The sequence below is a fragment of the Lampetra planeri genome, chromosome 30 (genome assembly GCF_965212315.1).
Source record: "Lampetra planeri chromosome 30, kcLamPlan1.2.h2, whole genome shotgun sequence".
Lineage (NCBI taxonomy): Eukaryota > Metazoa > Chordata > Hyperoartia > Petromyzontiformes > Petromyzontidae > Lampetra > Lampetra planeri.
In genome coordinates this window covers 11,858,498-11,878,066 of record NC_136136.1, presented here as the reverse complement: position 1 = coordinate 11,878,066, position 19,569 = coordinate 11,858,498, and the positions used below count along the sequence as shown (strand labels likewise).

Here is a 19,569-nt window from a genome sequence, read left to right as displayed (position 1 = left end):
AGAAGCGACCTGGCCACGAATGATAGCCCAACGAGCAGTGGCTTATCACGTGGAGATGTATAGCAGTCAAATACTCTTAAACACACTTTGAGAAATGTGGAGGCGAAAACCGGAGGACCCGGAGAAAAATCCACGCGACCACGGGAAGAACATGCAATATCGAAATATACAGCGTGCGTCATGGTCAGGATCAAACCCACGACCTCTTGTTTACTCAGCGATATAGTTAACACATCGCCACCGCAGCACTCCTGTGCCATTCCAGGGACGACAGCCAATTGAACACGGCGCAATGTTAACTGCTGTTTCTGTAAAGCATCTTCGCTCCTTTCCATACGTGCATTAGTCATGTGGCTAAGTGTCCGTTCCCCCGCTATGCTGTGTACTCATTGAACATCCTGCGAGACGCCCTCGTCGCTAGCGCCCATTACCCCGCTAATGCCCATACACCCCGTTAATGCCCATACACCCCGTTGTGCACCCTGCCTTGAGATACACTTTGTTGTTGATGTTGTTATATTTTAGAACAAGATTGAAAGCAAAAACTAAATCTTTGTCCACTAGCTTTTTGCCCGTCCTCGGACGGAAGCTGTAATATTGTGTGATTGTACATTTTTTTAGGAATTGGTGCACGTAAATACATTTTTCTTAACTTAAAAAAAATGAACTTAAGGACTTGGGAAGATTTCTCGGTATACGATATTTTGAACACTTCACTGAATTTCACTGTAGCACTGTATTAATGGCAGTGATTCTTGCACAAAACTACGTCATAAAACACGTCACTTCATGTCACTGTAGCACTGTATTTAACTGACCTTCAATTAGTAAAAAATCACTGCTCTGATACTTTATTTTCTTCTGCTTTCACTCGCTGGGGTTGAAATGAATTTGAATTCGATACAATGTCTGGACAATCACGGAGAAATTTATATATAATAATTTAAAAGCAAAAATTTGACTTCCCTTTTGTTTCAAGTGCTGAAGAAATACATAGAGACAGCAAAAGCACTTTGTTGCTGCATAGAATTATTTATTTGATCATAAAGAAACGTCAAATTTAAAGCGAATTTGCGTAAAAAATGGATTTGGCCACGTAATGCTATGTGTTGTAAGACCCTCCGCCACCCGACGTAGCCAAACAAATTTGTGTTGTCACGCAGTGTTCGAGCGTTTAACGAGCCACTCCTTAGTGATTTATTCCTGCTTGTTAGTTGAGGAACATTTCTCGCAACCAAATGATATGACGCCTCTTCAAGAAGCGGGGTTAGGTGACGCGGTTGTTCTGGCTTACTGGATTATGCCCCGAGAGACGCTTTGCGCAGTTCTAAGTGGCGAGCCGCACCAATCGTCATCGGCGCGTTGCTCAGCGGTTGCAAAACCGCGCGAGAATTGAAGAATGCCTTTGGCTGTGTCCGGATGGTGGGGCACGGTCTTACGATGGGAAGTAGGTCGGATCCTTACGTGGCCTAACCCAACGAACGATGAGGAATTGTTAACATCGGCCGCAAAGACGTACGTGGGGAGTTGAGCTGATGTTGAACGCGGACGTCGAGAACGGAGGGCGGTGCAGAGTTCCGTGATTGTGCAGGTTGGGGGGGGGGGGGTGGTGGGGGGTGTTGGGGGGGAGCGGTCGTGGAAACGGAGGCCGGCCGTCGGGATCGCGCGCCCACGATTAACCCGGCTCACGCTTGGACACAGCGCAGACGGCTCAGCCGCAAGAGTATTCAACTCACGGTGACTATTTCAGAATTCATCCAGAATTCGTATATCCCCTGTTACAATCATATTTTTTGGCATTCACTTAGATGAACCAAAAAAATATGTTTTGACCTCCCAATGAGCGAGTGTGTTAGTATATTATTCTCTGAGAGGTATACCTTTACAAAATATGGAAACGTGAACACGTCTATCGAATATTAAACGGGCTTGGAATTCATTTTTCAGCATCTATATGTTCAAGCATCTACTTGTGTTGAGCCAAAGTTGCTGAAATGATGGACTGCCGGAAGGTCTTGTGGCTGATGGGATGTGTACAATTACTTGTATTTTATACGTGGAGGGACAGATATGGGAAGGAGTCGTACTGTCCGCTTGTGTATTTTGTTAATAATTGACCACCATCCAGTCAAGCTGATGACCAGACATCAGAAAACGCATATAAAGCTCCTGCGTTATTCTGCTGCAGAGAAGCCACATTTCAAGATGTGTGCACGCAGTCAGACGACTCTCTGGTGGAAATCTCAGCTCAGATTTCACAAAGTGCAGGAACATATCTCAACTCGGCAGCATTATCATCTTCGCCACCACCATAACCACCACCCTGCCCAGGGTGGCTGCCGGGTGACGGCACCCAGACCGTGATAGTTTCCCTCTCGCAAAGGGGCGTTCCTCAGAGCCGTGTCGCGGATATATCGCGGGGCGAGCGGAGCGTCTGCATCTACCGCACGACGAGTCGGCGTGGCCGACCGACAAGTGTCAGGGGAGAGTCGTGTGGGTGTGTGGGGGACCTCTGATGCGCTATATTTTCCCCAAGACACATCTTTGAAGATGCAGAGCGGCGCGAAAATTGCCGGTTGTTTTGTCCCTTGTCGTTTTTTTAAAGTGGGGGGAACACTGTTTGACACTGCCCATCGTAGGAAGGAATGGCGTAATTTTTATGCAGCTGTTCGGGTACAATGCAGTGCGCGGTGTTCTGGTGGGAGGGATGTGCCCGTAACCTTCACGGCAATGTCATTTCGGCGGAGAGCTTGGCAACTGATATGATTATGAACTGATATGAAGTTTAAACTACATTTTGACAGCGCCGCGTTTCGTAACCTTTGTAGGAGTGTAGCGAAGAGTACTTTATTAAGCAATGGCGCGCTTAGTGTGGTGGGATTTTACGGGGCGGGGGGGTGCATGGGACTCAAGAAACATTTGCTTCTGTGAGTAAATATATGCTGGGCTGTAGAGGCTCCGTTTAATGTTGCTAACGAAGTGGAGAGCTCTGCCCGTGTGCTTTATGGTACAATTGCACGCGGTGATGTCAATAAAGACTTAAATCTCAGATGACAGGAGTTTGGCACAGTTAGACATGTGTGAAATTTCAATTCCCAAAGTATTGGAGGAAAAAAATAACTGACCTTTGTCGTACTTAAGAAGCATTAAAGGTGCGTGCAGTGTGCCTGCTGCGAAAAAAAAAAACACGTGGCGGATAAAAACACGGATGTTTGGACACAGCTGACAATATCGCTTTTGTCATCTTAGTTGAGCGTTCCTTCTCTGTAGTGCGTCGAGGAGCAAGCGGCTCGCTATCTGAAAGTTGCGAGTTTCAAATCCACATTTGGGGTTTATTTAGCCCATCATCCATGCGGCGTCGACAAAATAGAGAAAACACTTTGTCGGGAGCAGTTTGTCTAATTAATGTTCACCCTCCCCCCCCTATAGGAATGTGGAAGTTGCATCACTAGCTCAAGGCTGTAAACAGCACCAAAACGATGTAATGTTTGTTACGAAAACCCACGTGAAGACAACGTTATGGGTCTGGAGTACCAAAACCATGACCATGAGAAGAAAACAAGGAAGGAAATAATTGACAAAAGCTGCTTTGAGAGAGAATGTTTTGGGCCTGACACGCAGGCTCAAAAGTTTGGAAGCTCCAAGCCCGAGACCACCTCTCCCAGCGCTCCCACACCCATTGTGTCTTCTCATAACGTCACAAACTACACGAGGATTGTTTTCCTGCGCCATCATCCAGCACCGGAATATGGAGTTGATAACATTACGATTCTTAATGGTGGAGAGGTTCTCTTCTCATCAGAGGATTACAGAATCCTGGCCCATGAGAAATATACCAACGTCACTGTATAACATTTAATGTGTCGCATTACATTTTCATCCGGCACGCCCGACAAAAAAAAAATCGACAATAACTTATTTTGCTAAACATCCTGCAGTTTAAGTTGCACCCTGCGGCTGCATATCATGAATTCATTAAGAAGTAGTGCCTTTGCATGATATCGCGGTGACTATTATACATTTATCTTTTATAGTTTAAATATGCACGCTGTGTTTGTTTGGCACCTTCTAAGAAGATGGTTTATGGCGTTAATTGCATAATAATTACTCACGAGCGTGGAGATAAAATCTCACTTTGTTGGTGGAGGCCCCCACGCTCAAAGACGGCTTAGAGTCTCCGCGGAGGCCGTGTCGTATGTCATTGGGATGGAGAGAATGCTTGTACCGCTCTTATCAGTGGCACGTGTCGTGACGGCTACTGCAAGATGTAACCATGTCCGTCCAGTGCTCGCCGAGCTGTATTGACTTCCGGTTGCCGAACGAATGCATTGTGAGGTCGCACTCATTACACACAAAGTGCTCGCCACAAATGAACCACGATACCTCGCTGATCTCGACAAGGAGCATAAACCATCACGCACACTCCAGTGATCATCCTCGCAGCGGCTTTTGGTTCGTCGATGAACAAAGACGGTCACCGCATCGTGCGCTTTCAGATATGCTTCTGCGGCCGTCTGGAACGTTCTCTTCCTACCGATATTAGGAAGCCACTTGAGCTATGCACTTTTAAATCATCATCTAGATTGAAAACTCGCTTTTTTTTTACTTCTTTTGAGTTTAAGAATGTGTCCTTCCGGCTTAGCACGGTTGGCTACGTACAGTGCCAAGGAATGAAACAGGTGGACTTCTCCACAAATCTGGCTGTCACCTGATGAAGCTAGTTGTAATTACTGGCGAAACATACTCGGATTGTAAATGTTGTGGCTTGGCTCTCCAACACATTGGTGTGCTGTACTAGTGACGAATTGGCCACGTTCTGCTTACGTGACAGCCCTTACTAGTTGGCTGTGTCGGGTGGTGTCGGGTTTTAATGACACGTTTATATATTTACGCGATCTAACCCAAAAGCTTCTATTATGAGTGCGAAAGAAGTTCAACATACATACATTACGACGCCGCCTCGCCGCACATTAATTAAGTTAAGCCTTGAGCTTTCCCCCGCCGCTTTGTTTACGCGTGGTGTGTGCCACTCGATGGTTGCAGCAGCTGAGACCGCACGCACGGGCGTGCGGCCTTGCCAGGATGCATTGGAAAGTGCTGCCAACTCTTTCTGTTTAAATGGGTTTGTAATTTAGTGCCGCTTACTCTGGAAAAATATTTAGTATTTTAAAGCGCTCTTAGTGCATCCAACCAGTTACAATAGCTAATTGAGATGCAGGACCAAAGCGATAAAAGAACAAGAATAATTGCATATTGGTTTATGATAAATTGTGTTTAAAGTTATTTATGCCCTTATTTGTTCATTAAATTCAAAGCAGCTTAGGATAAATATGTTTAAAGCTAAAAGCATGAAGCTCGGTGAGGACTATGGTACGAAGCATTGTGTTTCCCGGGAGTATATGAACCACCAATTGCCCGTGGTATAATCTGTTGTGTTATAAGTGATGTGCCCTTTACAAAAGCACATGGGACATTTGAATCATATCATAAATCACACGACAGGTCCTGGCGGCCCCTGCTATCGCAGACCTACTCTTCTGTGCACATTGCTTTTTTTTTTACTTAATCACTGAATATTCTGCAACTCGACCTTAAAAGGCCGATAAAGTTGAGTTCCTCTCCGGTAAAATTCCCACGTTCGCTCCTGCGACAGATGCCGTGCCATCGTGGAATAAAAGTTGCTCGCATTCGGGAGGTCGTGGGTTCACGTCCTCGTTTGGGGGGGGGAGTACCGCTTTGTGATGGAAGTCAACGGTGGTTGTCCTCTGGAGAGACTCGCCCTTGCCATAGGGATGTGGATTGTTTTTTCTCCCCACTCACTTGCCTTCAGGGCTGTAAATGGAAGATGAGCACCAGCGCCTTGCTGCATATTGAGCATCAAATCACTTTGCGAGTGTTTTCAGCTGACGCTGCTGCTGCGCTAGGCCATGCCGTGCGGACGGTTACAGGCCACACACGTTTGCGTAGGTCAGACACCCACCTGCATGCCGAAGAGGTGGTCTCTAGAACGCAGTGCAGCGAATGGTTCTCAGACATATCTGTGCGGACCTTTGATTATGCCATTTGTTGTATTTGGGACCCAAAAATAACTTGACGGATTGGCCACGTATCCGAGCGGGAGCCCCCAGGCGTAACAAAGAATGAGGATTATTGCTGGCATTCACGCGCTGTTAAACCGAACAGCAGCAGCAGCAGCTGTGGCAAGGAGAGTCAAACAGTGCGGACACGGCGCCTCCCAACGCCAGCCACGTTGTGGTCTTGCAGCTTGGGTGTCACGGTCGCGCTCTTGTCACTCGGTGTGATGGTCATAACTTCATGCGTCTGTGATGTTTACACCGTCATCTCGATTGGACGTTATTCTGCGATACATCACACTGCATGGATCCAACATCCATGAACAAGAAATGATAAAAAGGCAAAGTGTGTGGGAGATGCTTTATTATCAGTGGCATTTCTTTGCAAAGACCGAAATACGTAAATTCTTGTTTTGGCATTATTTTGTAAACCCTGCTTCAATTCTCAATCTTTGCTGTCTCTCTCTTTTCCTCCTCCTCCTTGTGCTCAATCCACGCTGTCGGTCTCTCTCTCTTCTCGCCCTCCCCCTTCACTGGAACAAACATCCCCCTCCACATTAAGTGGTCACCTTCGCTCACGAGCCTCCGCTCCTCACTCAAAACTTGTTCTCTTGCTCACCCCCACGACCACCCCCCCTTAATCCTCATAACCACCACCACCGTTACTGTTCCATCTTCATATTCTCATTACATGGCTATCACTCATTCCCCACTCATTCAACCCGTTCATCATCATTTACCGTCATCAATTTCGCTTTCACCAAACTCACGCATCACAGATTGGCCACCCATTGCTTCCTCTCATCTATTTCATTCACCTCACCTCCACTGTCACGTTCACACGCATCGTACCCTCCTTAATTATCTGTAAAGCACCTTGATTCAGGCGCAATATAAATTACATTAAGATAAGATAAACTGATTAATCACAACGTTTGGAACCTTTGGGCCTCTGCTCAGCCGCTGTGTTTATATATCTTTTTTTCATCGATTTAAAAAGTCACATTTGTCAATGACACTGCAGTCAAAGAAAGGTAGCCGTTGCCTATTTTATTTATGATGCCACACTGTCATTGAGGAATGCGTTCAGTTGTTATTCTACCCAACTTTTTGCACCACTGTCAGTAGCAGCATTACCAAATAACTGATTTGTACACGAACTGTTTATGCTTTGTGTGTACATTCATTACTTGCCTTTATCCCGTCCTAGGACCGAAGCTGTAATATTTACGAAAAAATTGAGCAGAGTATAATTGTATCTTGTGTAAATTTAATGGCAGTGAATCTTGCACAAGAGTACGTGATCAAACACTTGACAGCATTTCACTGTAGCACTGTATTAATGGCAGTGAATCTGGCACAAAACGAAGTCATCAAACACCTCACTTCATGTGGCTGTAGCACTGTATTTAACTCACCTTTAATTTGTTCAAATTCACTGCTCTGATACTTTATTCTCTTCTGCTTTCGGTCGCTGGGGTCGAGATTAATTGGAATTCGATACAATATCTGGAAAATCACCGAGAAATGTCTTTTACCATAATGTAGAAGCATAAATTAGACTTACCTTTTGTCTCAAGTGCTGAAGAAATAAATAAAGACACCAATCCACTTTGTTGCTTCGTATAATAATTTATTAGATTCACTTTCAATAAAGAAACGTGAAACTTGAAGCGAATTAGCATTTTTTTTTATTTCCGCTCGACCTGCGCGAGTGTAAAAATCCACCCACTCGTGAATATTAATGACAGGGGGTGCGGAATGTGGAGTGACGTCACGCGCGTTACACACAAACATACATTCTTGGCTCGTAGTAGTAATTATCTAAAATGGTTCAAACTGGTGACGACTGCCTTACGGTGGCTGTAACCATGGCCGATACCTGGGTCTTTTGTTGTGGTGGGCCGTGACAGACGAGTCACGTGGCACGGCGATGCCGAGTCACATGACCGTCAGCGTGCATCGATAATCTCATGAATTACCACTTAATTTACTTCACCACCGCTAGTCATGAGAGTGTTATGAAAAAGGAATAACTTGCAATGTTTCATACTCTTTGGGTCTTTTGGTAAAGTCACGTAGATAGAAAAGTTATTAAAAATTGCGATGTTTCGGTCGCAACACAAGCAATCGTCTTCAGGTGAAAAAATACAGCAGGAGAACTGCTGAGGCAGGAGAAATATAGCGGGAGAGCTGCTGAAGCAGGAGGTTATAGAGGTTTGAGATGGGTGCAACCCAAGGGTAAGTGGGCGGGGCTAGAGATGGAATTTGCATGTAAGTGTAAGATCGGAGAGCCTGATAACCTCACGACTTTGGTGCTGAAGAGGCAGCCATTGTATTGCTAGAGATTAGCATGTTAATCTGTAATTTGCATGTAAATGTCAGATGTTTCGTGGCCCGCAAATGCCCCATGTGGGCAGCTGAATGATAGATTTCACACTAAGCGTTGCTTTTTCTTCTGTTGTTACAGGCGGCTTGCCGAACGTTTGAGGTGCGATCACTCCAATTCAGAGGTGAGCTGCTCTCTCTCTCTGTGTGCCACTGTCTGCGATGTTCTCTCTCTGATGCCCAGGTGCTTGTTTGAGTGGCCCCACGCCCATCCTGGTTTCTTATGACCGACCGTGTCCCGTCTTAGCAGCATGTAAGTTGCCATTGGCTGCAAAAACCCGAGCGAACTGGCACATGTTCCTTCGGAGTGGGCAGGTAGGAACTTGGTTGGACAGCACATTCGTGCACGACAGACAAATATACACGACAGACAGACAAATAATCCCTGGTGGGCAGTGTGGAACCTGTTGTTCCTACCTGTATAACAAGATAACTTGACTTGAGGTAGCCAGGCAGCCAGCCAGGTAGCCAGCCAGGTAGCCAGCCCCCTTAACTATTGGCCCCTCCCCCTTGCTTAGGCCCCTCCCCTTACCCCCCCCCCTCCCTCAGGCCCTTCCGCTGACCCCCCCCCCCTTCCTTAGGCCCCTCCCCTGACCACCTCCCATATCCTTAGGCCCCTCCCCTGACCCCACCTCCCTCAGGCCCCTCCTCTGACCCCCCCCCCTCAGGCCCCTCTCCTGACTTCTCCCTTCCTTAGGCCCCTCCTCTGACCCTCCTCCCTTAGGCACCTCCCCTCTCCGTACCCGGCAGTAGGTCTCCACCAATCAAAGAGCTGTTTATATTATATATATATTTATGCGTGACAGACAGTCAGACATACAAAAAATCCCTGGTGGGCAGTGTGGGACATATTGTTCCTACTTGTATAAACTAAACAATACAAAAACTCTTTGACATTTTTATTTTTACCAGTTAAGGTTCACTGAGCTATGTAGCTCTTTTTCAGAAGCGACCTGGCTACAAATGATAGCTCAATGAAGTGGCGTATCGTGTGGACATGTATAGCAGCCAAATACTGGCAACGCATGTCTCTAAATGTGGAGGGGAAAAGCAGAGAAAAATCCACACGACCACGGGGAGAGAAACATGCAAACTCCAAATATACAGCTGGCGTCCGGGTCGGGATCGAACCCACAACCTCCTGCATACCAGGCGAGGTAGTTAACATCTCACCACAGATCATTCATAACCTGGGTGGAGCACTCAGTTTATTTCTCACTGCCCCGGATATAATTCAGAGTGAAGCAGCCAGGGTGACTGACGATCCAGCACTCGATAATTCGCTTCATTCACTCTCCCACCGGCTGTTAGTCGCCTCCCTATCACTCTTCTATCGCTACTACTGCCGTGGTTACTGTTCCCATGAACTTTGCTCATCGATTCTCCCACCCATTCCGGGGACTCTGTCTACAAGACTGGCTGTTTTGTCTAATACACACCCACTCAATCGCCCACTCACTCACCCACTCATTCACCCACTCACCGACTCACTCACCCACCCACCCACTCACCCACTCACCCACCCACTCGCTCACTCACCCACTCACTCACCCACCCACTCACCCACTCACTCACCCACTCACTCACCCACTCACTCACCCACTCATTTGCCCCGCTGCAGGTCACAACACGTCTCTTTCTGCTTCTTCCCTCGCGCTGCTGCACTTGGCATTCCCTCCTCCCATCATCGTCGCTCTTCCGAAGTGGTTATGAAAACTTTGCTCATTTCAAGGACTTGATTTTTATATTTTTAAAGCCTGACAGCGTGGTGTGTTGCGTGTACCACGAATATCGAGCATTGCTACCAGTTAAACGGTCCGTTCTACTGTAGTGCTTGTTTTCGTAACGCAAATTGATGTAACTTGATGAATGTATCAGGGAACACAACGCGTATGTGAATTGGATATATAACGCGAATAAGTGAACATAACTACGTCACGCGAGTAGGAATAAGCGGTCGTACGGCTGCCTCGGCGTAGCGTCGTACAAGGCATTGGGATGCTGCTGGATGCCTCAAGATGTTACCCACGCGTCTCAGTCTGTGTTCAGCCTGCGTACGCATCTCACGTGTTATTGTGGACTGTGCTATACCCTATATTAGTTGTCTCGCCTTGCATACAACTTTGTTAAATGTATCTAAAATGAGTGGCTTCGCGACTAACACTGGAGCACGCATTTTTTAAAACTAATTTTCATGCTTTAAAAAAAAAAATCATATTATCTAACTTAAACAAGGTCATTATAAAAGAACACGTAAAAATCAAAATGACATCACTAATTATCATGAAAAAGGTCAGCCATGTTGGTGTTTTTAAAACCTCCTACCTTCCATTGGATCAGTGGTTGTTATTGTAACGTGATATTTCCATAACGTCGTGTTCTTCAGGAACACAACTACCACCGCGTTATAGGAGAAGAGACTGCTTATATTTGCGATGGGTTTACGCTGAGAAAACACACGTGTGTTATCTGTTATAATGTTGCTGGCTGCTTTGACGCTTTAGGCATTGGGCCTGTGCTCAGCAGCAGTTAAAATATATAAATAAATATATATACGTTATTGGCATTGAGTATTTCCTTGGGTGTGATATGCTATTGATAAATATATTAGTGAGTAAATGTTGTCATTCAACATTCAGTAATTACAGTTAAAAAAATTACATTGCGCACAAAATGTATGAATTTAATTCTAGACGTCTTTGCAAAACGAGACGTCCAAATCTCGAGGGATTATTTTTTTTACAGGTGAAATATTTTGATAAATAGAATAAATACAAGATGCTGTTTAGTGGCCACTCGTAACAGGGGCCTGCTGGGAGGTACATTTCCGTATTCATGAATTAAAATGCAAATTGGCATGTCATTGTTCCTATTTCTATTGTCAGTAAAATATTGTTCAGTATTTTAGCGTTTGATTTTTTTAACACTTTCTCCCGAGTATTCTTAGAATAATAGGCATTGTCTGGCACGGAGCACGTCGAGCAGCCATTGTGTAAATTGCCTTCCATGGGAGGTCAAAGCGCCCAGTGAAATGTCTCGGTGCATCAGGTCAACGGCAGTGACTCAAAACGAGTTTTCTGCTCCGAAAGTAAACCGCCAACGATGCATCATTCCCACTGAGGTGCCACGACACTCGCCGTTCCCACGTTCACCTCGAAAACTAGCAACGCGGCCGGCCGACTTAGCACGAGAGCAAGCGGCTCTCACATCGGAAAGTTTTTTGCGAGTTCAAGTCGTGGTCCGGTGTTGACTCGGACCATTGTATACCCACCGGCGTGGGGGAAAATTTGTACCACTTTTTTGGGGAAGTCATCATTGGTTTCCCAGGCAACGGTCACTTCCCTGTTATAGAAATGTGGAATTTCCGCCACTGGCTCAGGGCTGTAAACCAGAGATGAGCACAGGTGCCCCAATGCTCATTTGAGCCGGAAATCATTAAGTTACCGTGAGCTAACATGAGTTAATGCGTAATCGTGTTGAGCTGAGGCTCAGGAGCTCGTTGGTTAATTCCTCACAGTCAGGATGTCTGCATTACCCATCCCTAACAATGCCGTTTCTGCCCCGAGTACAAAACGGTATTGAGCAAGACGAAGCGAAGGGGACCTTAATAGCTTTGAAATTGCCTTGCTGAGCCTGGTTATAGGATCGGTTAAAAAGTGTTGAAGGCATCACCTTGGGGACGCACACTTTAAGCAGAGCCTCGCTCGCAGCAGGAGCAAACGGACCGAAGCCTTGGCTGGATAACGCGGAGCCCTGGACGCCGTGAGCTACCCGGGGTAGCCCCCGGGGTGGCCTCCGGGGTAACCCCCCAGGGTAGCCTCCCCAGGGTTTCTGGGCAGGCAAACAAAATGTGTCATGCTCGGCGTACCTTCTACACACGCTCACATCAGATGGTGGTTCCTGTAGCGTTTATATAATAATAATAATTATTTAAAAAATTGCACCAGTCAATTATTGTTAATTTCAAATGAACTGTAAATTAAACTTTTTATTTTACCAGGCAAGGCCAACTGAACGACTGTAGCTCTTTTTCAGAAGCGACCTGGCCACAAATGATAGCTCATCGAAGTGGCTTATCACGTGGAAATGTATAGCAGCCAAATCCTCTAAACGCATGTTTCTAAATGTGGAGGGAATAACCGGAGGACCTGGAGAGAAATCCACGTGACCACGGGGAGAAATTGCAAGCTCCAAATATACAGCAGGCAGCAGGGTCGGGACCGAACCTACGACCTCCTGTGTACCCGGCGAGGTCGTTAACAATCTTCGCCACCGTGGCGCGCACCATATTCCATCCGATGGGCAATTTAAAAAAGTTCCACAGTGAAAACTGAGCTCACATAGTAAACGCGGGAAAGAAAATAACCAGGCAAGTAGTGCTGCGACGGCCAGTCAGAGGGACTGCTTTTTCATCACGGAAGCTTTTGAAGCGTGGCTATTGTCAAGCCATCAGATTTAGAAATTGCATCCATTTCCATCCACCTTCATTTAGAGTGGCCGGTCACACTTGACAGAGATTGTCCGCCATGCAGCAGCCCGACAGAAATCAAGTGACATTATGCCGCGAGAGACGGCGGCAGCAGTAGCAGCTGTGCACCGTCGTGTGTTAGAAGCAACGATGAACCGTATCGGTGCACTGCACTGTGCGCGAGTGTGTAGGTGAAGAGTAGTTTTGGGTACGATTCGTGTGCGGCCGTTCATTTGCCGCTTGTGCCTGGACACGCGTGCCAATGAAATGTTCCACTTGAAGGGATTTTCGCAGGTAAAATATTTGGAAAACAACAAAAAATTATATTCGTGGTTCTTTCGGTAAAGTCACGTAGAACGAAAGAACCAAGAATATGAATCCCTGCAGTCACGAAAGCTTTAAATTGAAACAAAAAATCGGGCTACTGTAATTATAATTGTTTTCAAACCCAACGTGTTTGCCAACTGTTGAGTGTTGGCTTTAATTTTTTTTAAGTCAATACCCAATGATTTGAGGATTTGATCCAACAAAAGCTGCTGCCGCCAGGTGGGACGTACATGCAGGACGGGGGAGGTCTGATTGCCATGACCGGCATCAGCACGGTTTCCATGAGTCCGGAGGCCAAGGGATGTTAGGATGAGACAGTCAGGGCAGATCTATGGGTCTCTGTACGAGTCTGTGGTTCTCTGTGTGAGTCTGTGGGTCTCTATCTCAGTCTGTGGGTTTCTGTGCAAGTCTGGGTCTCTAAGTCTGTGGGTCTCTGTGTGAGTCTGTGGGTCTCTGTGTGAGACTATAGGTTTGTCTGAGTCTATCGGTCTCTGTACGAGCCTTAAGAGCAGATTTTGTGATTAGGCTGCCATGGCAGATCTTAGAGGTTGCTGCGCTTCTCCTGTGCAGCGTCTGTGGGCTCTGGCGCAGGGTGGAGGGGAGCGTTGGCAGCGATGTGTGGTGGTGGCTTCAATGGCTTTGGCCACGATGCCGCCTTGGTGTTGATAGTCACTTGCTGCCGGTGTTCGCTGTTGCCAGCAACCAAACTCAGGTTGCCAGGTTAATTGAGCTTTGTGCAAACCGATGTAAGGCCACTCCACACCAGAAGTAATGTAGCAAACATAATTATCTCCGAATGTTTTGTGATCGGGTGTTATTCAATATCACCCGATGACTTTTGGGACTTAAAATATGACATCACTTTAGTTGTGATGGAAAAGGAATTACGATCGCATTCTTAGAAGTTTCTTGCCACAGTTTGCGAAAAGTTTGCAATAAACACCGTTCGGATTTCATTGTGCACAACTTTCTTGCATAAGAACATTTATTATTGATGGAGAACACATTGTAATGCTGTTTATCTCGAGGCTTCTTTGATGAATCACAACACTACAGAAGCAATTTATCCCGCATTTCACGTGTGAAGTGTAACACACGGGGCCTGAGCGAGGCTTGCGGGGTTCACGGGGCCCTAAGGATGGGGCCCTACTCACGGGGCCCTGGCACGATAGCCATGTGCCGTGGTGTCGGTGTCGGTGGGAGGGCGCGGGAGTGGTGGTCGCCGCCGTTCCCTCCAGCTGTGTGAGTCCAGCAAAGCGCTGAGAGGCAGCGCCACGCGGGGGTGGGGGGGGGGCCTTCCCGCCCCGCCGTGTACACGTGGGGATGATACATTAATCGCATGTCCAGTGGTCACCGACACGCTCCGTCTGAGGAACAAATGAGCACTGTCCCTGAGGCGGGGGGGGGGGGGTACCGCTGCGTTGCCATAGCGACACCGCAGTGGCAGCGCCAGACCGGCACGGCTCCGCCCATCATCCCCCCGAGGTCGTTAAAATGAGTACTAATTTATGGGGTTGTCAAAAGTGGGTTGTCCTGTGGGATGGACTTGCCTCAGCCATAGGAATGTGGGATTCCCACCGCTGTAAAGGGGAGATGATTCCCCCGACTCGATGCTCATTTAAGCGATGAAGCTTCTGTAGGGGTGATACGCGCTGGCAGTAGGGATCGTGGGGCAGCGCGTGGTGATTGGCTGTGTAGTGGTGACGCGCGCTGACAGTGATGGATCGTGTGGCAGCGCGTGGTGATTGGTTGTGTGCGCTGACACAAGCTGGAAAAAGGGATCGTGTGGCAGCGCGTGGTGATTGGTCGACTAGGGTGGGTGCTCACATCGCGGTCCGCATAGGCTCCGTCTCCTCGGGAGCGGAGGGCTATATAAGGCGGTGCGCGCGGGCGCTCGGAGTTGGTGACCAGTGAAGACGGAAGACGGAGGAGGAAGAGATAGGGCCCTGAGACACCTAGTCCCGCTGTCCTTGTAAGGACCGGGACCCTGTGTGGCTCAGAGGCGGGACCTTGGGACCCGGGGCCGGACGTCCGTGTGAGGGCCAGGCCGCGGGACCCAGTGGTCGTGACCCATACCCAAGCTGGGGTGGGTCTGTAGGTTCCCCCGGATGCTACGGGGCTGGAATGCCTGTGGGTGTGTAGCCGGGTGGAACGTGTAGCGTGAGCTGTAGTAAACCACACGTGTTGGGTGGAACGTGTAGCGTGAGCTGTAGTGACCACACGTGTTATTGTGGCAAGACAAGTGTTAATAAAGTGTGCTACCCGTCAAGTGGTCTCCCGCCGTAATTTACAATACTACACTTCTATAAAGTCACGTAGACAATAAAATAAAATAATAATATAATACGACGTTCCAGTTGCAACACAAGCAACCATCATCAGGTAAGAATGAACGATGAAACACAGACACGGAAACAACACAGGCAGACACACATGCAGAGAGAGGCACATACAAAGACACACCGAGCGATACAGACACCAAGACAAGAGAGGACTGGGGATGTGGGACCAGGGACAAGGAGGGAGCAGTGTGGAATTCCGGACCAGAGTGGCCGGAGGAGAGACAATGGTTTAGAGCAAGAAAATCTAAAGTTCGAGAAAGCAAATTTAGTCAAACTAAGAAGTGTGATGCAATGCAACACAAACCATTGTCTCTCCTCCGGCCACTGTGGTCCAGAATTCCACACTGCTCCCCTCGTCTGTCTGCTGGTCCCCTCGTTTTGGTCCGCCTCCGCAGACCTCTCTCTGCCCCGGCCCCTCCCCCCCCCCCCTCTCTATTTAAGGCCTCGGCACAGAGTCGTTGTCCTTCTGTTTGTCTTGGTGAGTGTCTCGCTCGGTGTGTCTTTATGTGTGTCTCTCTCTGCATGTGTGTCTGCCTATGCTGTTCCCGCGTCTGTGTTTCATCATTCATTCTTACCTGATGATGGCTGCTTGTGTTGCAACTGAAACGTCGTATTCTATTATTATTTTATTTTCTACGCGACTTTACCGAAAGAACCAAAGAGTAATTCCTGCAGTCACGAAAGCTTCGAATCTAGTTTGAAGCTTATATATTAACTCTGGGTGAACTGTTACATCTTGACAGTGCTGTTTGTTGCTGAACAAATTGATGTTTTTTGGCCTTTGGGCCTCTGCTCGGCAACCATGGAGAAAAAAAGTCCCCTGGTCTGCCAGAACAGCGATGAATCGCTTCAAGAGATGTGCAACGAGTCAGGACCTTGGAATTGCAGTTGCTCAGCATTGACGAATTGATTTAAATACAAACGCTTATTAGATTTAATTGACAATTTACTGATTGATTGATGGTGCATTTAAAGAAACGAATGCTGAATTAATTGCAGTCATGTTTGTTTATTGGTTTTGTGCGCACAAATAACGTGAGGTTTATCTTTATTTTTGTTGTACGCGTGGAAACTGCTGACGACGATGGTGTTTGCAATTCCATTGCCGTCTCAAAATTGACGCAACTTGAGCCCTGCCGTACGCAAGTCATAAGCAATGTTAATCACGCGTGAAGCTGACATCGGTAAACATGACTGTGGTAATTGACTTGGGCAATGGGCCCAACTGCACAAGTTGAAATTTTGTCTTTGAGCATTGCACAAGTTGCACAGAGCACAAGGAGGAGGGGTTTATTGTCATGAACCCAAGACGCTCGCCCATTGGTCATCCTTACAGTGTCCGTGCAGCAGCATCTGTTGCCTCCCGAGATGATCCAGATCAGTTCCTTCCGGTGGGACCTGCCGCGAAGCCGCTCATCGTGTATAACGCTCGTGGCCCGTCGGGATGATGCTCGCGGGGGCCACGGCACGCTCGCGGGGGCCACGGCACGCTTGTGCGGCGGCTGTGCTCTCGGGCCGTGCACCGACGACGGCGCCGCACGTCCGCGCTGCCGTTTGTCGCGACACCACGGACGGCGCGTTGTGCTCCGATGACGACACGGCAATTGATTTCTCGCGCCGCGCCCGGCGCTCTTGTCGTACGACGGTACAGCGTTACCAACGCCGTGCACGCAGATCCAGTAGGTTTCTGGCGATTGCGCTCGGTGTGCACGTAGACGCCACGTTGGCGGTGTTTCCTCTTGGACATGTTTGCGTGATCGCGGTACCCGTGGTTGATTTGTTTGTGCTGATTTCTGTCTACTTTGTGGTTTCTGTTGTATATTTTGTCTTCATGACCTAGGTTTCTCTTGTGAACGAGACTGTGATCCTCCTAAACCTGAGTCCTCGGATGGTTTTACAAATTTTAATTTGGAACTTATAAGCTGAATTTTGGTTGTTGTTGGGTTGGCGTTGGAGCAGGCTTGGCGTGTGTAAGTCGAGGCGCTGCTCATGCTTAGATGATGAACCTCAGGCAAACCGAGTGGGGAGAGGAGCTGAGGGGGGCTTAGTTGTGTGCGGTGGGGAGCTATTACCTCCACATTTAGAAACATGCATTGAGATTATTTTTGCTGCTATAAATGTTCATATGATGGGCCACTTTGTTGAGCTATCATGTGTGGCCCGGTCAAGTCTGAAAAATAAGTTAATACCTCAGTGGACCTTTGGTAGGATAGGGATGGTTTAGTTTGTATGTGTTTGAGTGATTTGTTTACCTTTCTTGGACTTTGCCCTATCGTGTGTTGTACTGTTTGTTGTAACGTTCTTACTGGATATCTGTGAAAAAGAGCTTTATAGCTCATCGGATTCCTCCAGGATGACTACATATTCAGATTCTGATTCTGACCTCTGCCTTAGCCACATCTCTTGCCTTGACACCGTTGCTGGGCACAGCCCAGAGGCCCAGTGGCCAAGCAGCAAACGGCACCGTCAGTCACCATAGATGAGGGGCGTTAACAAGTGTCTTGAATTGTCAGCAAGGTTATTGTGAGAACTTGGGGAATTAGAGACGATGAGAGGACATTCTAAAGTGGATCAGTGCGAGGGGAGAAGCAGAAAGAGAAGTGTAGTGACTTGTAGTGTGGTGGGTGTGTGGGTAGGTGCATGGGTGAGTGTATGTGGGTGAGTGTGTGTAGGCAAAAACAACACCCTACCTCCTCGTGGTGCCGGACGGCAACGTTGTGGTGGGCAGTGCCATGGGGGGAGGGCCAATTTAGATTGGCCTTTCCCTTTCATGGTGTATGTAACCACCACAGCGGCCAAATGGGGGCTCTGGACGGGTGCGAGGGGCTGGTAACCCCTCGACCTTCAATTTAACTACCACTAAACTCCGAGGTAAAACATTTATTAAGCTTGTGCCGGAGGCCCTGGGGGGACAGGACTTCATGACTTCTCCTGGCCAAACCCCATTTGGCGGAGCCAGGAGACTGAATACCCTCGGGGCTCCTCCAGAAACAACAAAAAGCCACTACGGATGGCCACGTGGAATGTTCGAACACTCCCTGCGGAGGAGAGGCTGCCACTCCTCTGTCGGGAGCTGGACCGGTACCGCCTGGATCTCTGTGGTATTCACGCGGTCCGGTGGACAGGTTCTGGCTCCTGCCACCTTGAGGGGTGGACAGTCCTCTATTCGGGGCAGGAGACTGCCAAACAACAGGGAGTGGCTGTTCTTCTACTTTGGGCTCGTCTTCCCATCAACCAGAGGCGAGGAGTGGTGGCCGTGGTTACTTATGCCCCCACCGAAGACGAACGTTCATTAAGGAACTTCATGATGGTAAATCTACGTGGCCGGGAGTCGGAACCATTCCCTGTTCACTTTGGGGTACGACAGGGATGTCCTCTGGCTCCCACGTTATTTAACATCTATTTAGATCACGTAGTTCGTGAAGCCTTCAATAGCTGTACTGGAGGAATTTCCATCTGGTACAGATACAATGGGAGGCTGATCGATGCCCGGGTGTGGTCAAGGGATGGCTCCCTATTGCTCAACCATGTTATGTATGCCAATGATCTGGTAATTGCTGCTCACTCAGAGGAGGAGTTGGAGGCGCTGCTGCTGAACCTGGAGCTTGCCGCTAAGAGGTTGGAGTTACCATCAGCCCCAACAAAACTAAACACCTGCCTGGGTATTTTGTACCATCAGACACTCCACCCCCACAACTCCTAATTGGTGATGGGGCAGTTGTGGAGAGAGTGGAGAGTTTCCCATACCTGGGCAGTGTGCTCATGACCGGCTCCGGATGACAGCAGCGGTCTCACTCCGAATCAGTCGAGCGACATTATCTTTTCATCAGTTGTGTAACGCTGTGTGGAAACTACCTGGTCTGTCGATCCGCACGAAGCTTCAGGTCTTCTCGGCCACGGTCATTCCCTCCCTTCTCTACGCTTGCGAAACGTGGACCCCCCCTAATGGAACATCTTCGCTGGTTAGAAA

At 48.0% G+C, this 19,569-nt stretch overlaps 1 protein-coding gene across 24 annotated transcripts in view; it reads left to right on the top strand.

Moving 5' to 3' along the window:
- The window catches only part of FUT8 (fucosyltransferase 8), a 388,964-nt gene that overhangs the window by 292,835 nt on the left and 76,560 nt on the right, over positions 1-19,569 (top strand). For all 24 annotated transcript variants that reach the window (XM_078608817.1, XM_078608813.1, XM_078608810.1 and 21 more), the window contains one exon: positions 8,545-8,587. The gene's annotated coding sequence lies outside the window, so the exon portion shown is untranslated. The remainder of the gene's footprint in view (positions 1-8,544; positions 8,588-19,569) is intronic.